At 45.0% G+C, this 2,949-nt stretch overlaps 1 long non-coding RNA gene across 1 annotated transcript; it reads right to left on the bottom strand.

Annotated features, from left to right (window-relative positions):
• Nucleotides 1–1,454: 1,454 nt before the first annotated feature.
• LOC119960632 lies at nucleotides 1,455–2,384 on the bottom strand. The gene is made up of 3 exons (XR_005459464.1): nucleotides 2,264–2,384; nucleotides 1,850–1,957; nucleotides 1,455–1,576 (listed from the first exon to the last, which is right to left on the bottom strand). It is a non-coding gene; the product is annotated as an uncharacterized LOC119960632 (long non-coding RNA).
• Nucleotides 2,385–2,949: the final 565 nt, after the last annotated feature.

The raw sequence follows: 2,949 nt of genomic DNA, 5'->3' as shown, positions 1-2,949 counted from the left end.
ATCCTCTCTGTCTTTCTCCTCTCCCTCTCTCTAATCTCCCTCACCGCCCTCCTCCCAACACTCTTTCTGTACTTCGCTTTCTCTCTCTTTCCCTCTCCCCAGTACCCCAGTAGTTGGGAAGGAGAGAGAGAGAGAGGGTCAGGCACAGGAATCCAACAACCACAGCAAACTGAATTCAAATGCCCCCTGCGGATTTAATTTCACCCTCATATTTATGTCTCGGCCTAAAATACAGGCTTCATTCCCGCATTTACCTGCTTCAAGTTAAGGGACTTTTATTTCGAGCCATCGAGATTACTTCATAGTCGATGCGTTTGTTTTGAAAGTGACTCCACTATTTTAAAAATATTTTTTGAACAAATTTAGAATACCCAATTTATTTTTTTCCAATTAAGGGGCAATTTAGCGTGGTAAATTCACCTGCCCTGCACATCTTTGGGTTGTGGGGGCGAAACCCACACAAACACGGGGACAATGGGTAAACTCCACACGCACACTGACCTTGTGCCGGGATCGAACCTGGGACCTCGGTGCTGTGAAGCTGCAGCGTTAACTCACTGCGCCACCTTGCTGCCCTAAAGTAACCCCACTATTGTTAATTTTGTGAGTTCTGCTGGCAACTTGTGCACAGGGAGATCCCAAAAACACTTTCAAAATTGAGTTCAGAGTTTCTGATCTGAGATTTCCCTCTCTCTCTCTTTTTCTGTTTCTGCACCATCGTTGCATTGTGCACACTGACGGCAGTATTGATTGCACAGTAAGATCCCACAAGCAGCAGTGTGATCATGGCTGAATATCCCCTCAGTCCCCTGTGAAAACGGTTCATCAACTCACTAAGTCCCAATACTTTAAAATTTGAGATCTTCGAACCCACTTTTCAGTCCATGTGCTATTTTATTTTTAAGAGTTGTGATCACAATTGCTTTGTGGGCAAAAGCCGCAATCCTGTTCATGAACAGCAAGATCCCACAGCAGCAGCAATGTCAACCTAACCAGGTGGGGTGCTGTCTCCCCCCCCCCCCACTCACTCCTGCTTCGAGCCCCATTCCTCCCTGGATCTAAACCCCTTCCTCCCCCATCATCCTGTGTGTGTGGATTGGACCAAGTCTGAAGAACTCCCTTCAATTCTCTGACAGCGTTAAACTGCCTCTCAAAACAAAGAAAAACCTTTTTAAAACAAAGTCCACTGGTACACAGAAAGATCCCAGAAGCTGCAGTCAGCAGTGTTGAGTGTTGTTTAAAATAGCTAACAGGTTATACGGAGAGTGACCGGGGCTCAGGCAATTAAATCCAATTCCCTCCCGCTTTTGGGACACCCAGGTTTAAAATAACCCTTGTTAGTTTGGATTCAGGATCAAAAGTTAGACAGCTTCACATTACAGATTTTAATTTACTCTTTGTCACCCACCAAAGGTTTCATGTGTTTGTGACTGAGTGCAAGGCCGGGGTGGCAATAAAGAGACAACTCACGTGAGTGTGGCCTTTGGAGTAGGCCTCAGTCCACCCACTTGTCCTCTGGAGAAAATCCCTTGTCCAAAGATTCCTTGTCACATTGCAGTCTTCAAAATTCAAATTCCTGGGGAAAAGAGGGTGCAAATGAACTAATACACTTGAAAATGTTTAAACTAGAAACACAGCAAGAGGCCAAATTCTCTCTCTACATAGACTCTCAGCAATATACATCTAGAAATATCTCAGTTATTAACCACAGAATAACAAAGATTGAGAGGCAGTTCCCGCTTCCCTAGTGTTCCTCCGTCTCTCTCGCTCCTCCCCTCCCCACGATCTCATTCTCATTGTCCCTCAGATATGAACATTAAATCAGGGTAATAAGCAGACACACACTCACCCTGGGTGAAGCCTGTGGAATAGGCCTCAGTCCATCCATCCAACCTCTGAAGAAAAGCCCTGGTCCAAGGATTCCTGCTCACATTGCAGTCTTTCAAAATTCAAATTCCTGGGGAAAAGAGGATGAAAGTTAAGTGAAAGACAGGAAAAGTTTGAAACTATTTGATATGGCGAGAGCCCAGGATCCACTTTTCAGTTACACAAACTCAGCAACATCCAAATACAAAAATGTCACAGCTTTCAACCAGAGACTAAAAAGGATTGAGAGACAGTTCCCCCCTTCTCTTGTGTTTCTCCCTGTCTCTCCATCCCTAACTCATTTATATTTATGTCTTCCTCCTCCCTCTCTCTCTCTCTTTATCCCTCAGATATTAAAATTAAACCTCTGTCAGGTTAATAACCAGAAACAACTCACCCCGGGTGAAGCCTGCGGAACAGGCCTCAACCAGCGCTCTGGATGAATTCTCACTCCCTCGTCATCCCCACCAAATCCTCCTCTTTGTATTCCCGACTACCTTAAAGTTCTCCAAATAAAAATCCCTTGGGAGAAAAGGAGATAAAATTGGTTAGAAAGACAATAAGAGGGACATTTTCAAACCTACACAAAACAGCACAACAGGAGTCCAGCATTTCCACTCCCCTCTCAATCTCTCAGCAACATACCAACATACAAAATTCACAGGTGAAAAACAAACAGATTGACACACTCAGCAACACACACAGACACACACTGAACAAGAGGAGCAATGTTTTCAGTGTAGTGGGAGGATTGGTTTGAAAACTGAAGTCCCCCAGACTCAGATTTACCCTCAGTGAGCTGTGAGCAAACTCCAGCCCTAGTCTCTGCCATGTGTGGAATGTCTGCCTCTGAGGATTGCTCAATATTGACATGTAAATGACGAGGGCGAGGAATGGTTGTTGCAGGTGCCGGGGTTTAGATATTTCAGTAAACTCAGGGAAGGTGGTAAGAGAGGGGGATGGGTGGCATTGTTTGTCAAGGACAGTATTACGGTGGCTGAGAGGACATTTGATGAGGACTCGAATACTGAGGTAGTATGGGCTGAGTTAAGAAACAGAAAAGGAGAGGTCACCCTGTTAGGG

The sequence above is a fragment of the Scyliorhinus canicula genome, unplaced genomic scaffold (genome assembly GCF_902713615.1).
Source record: "Scyliorhinus canicula unplaced genomic scaffold, sScyCan1.1, whole genome shotgun sequence".
Classification (NCBI taxonomy): domain Eukaryota; kingdom Metazoa; phylum Chordata; class Chondrichthyes; order Carcharhiniformes; family Scyliorhinidae; genus Scyliorhinus; species Scyliorhinus canicula.
Note: the sequence above shows the minus strand (reverse complement) of the source record. Positions and strands in the feature narration are given on the sequence as shown.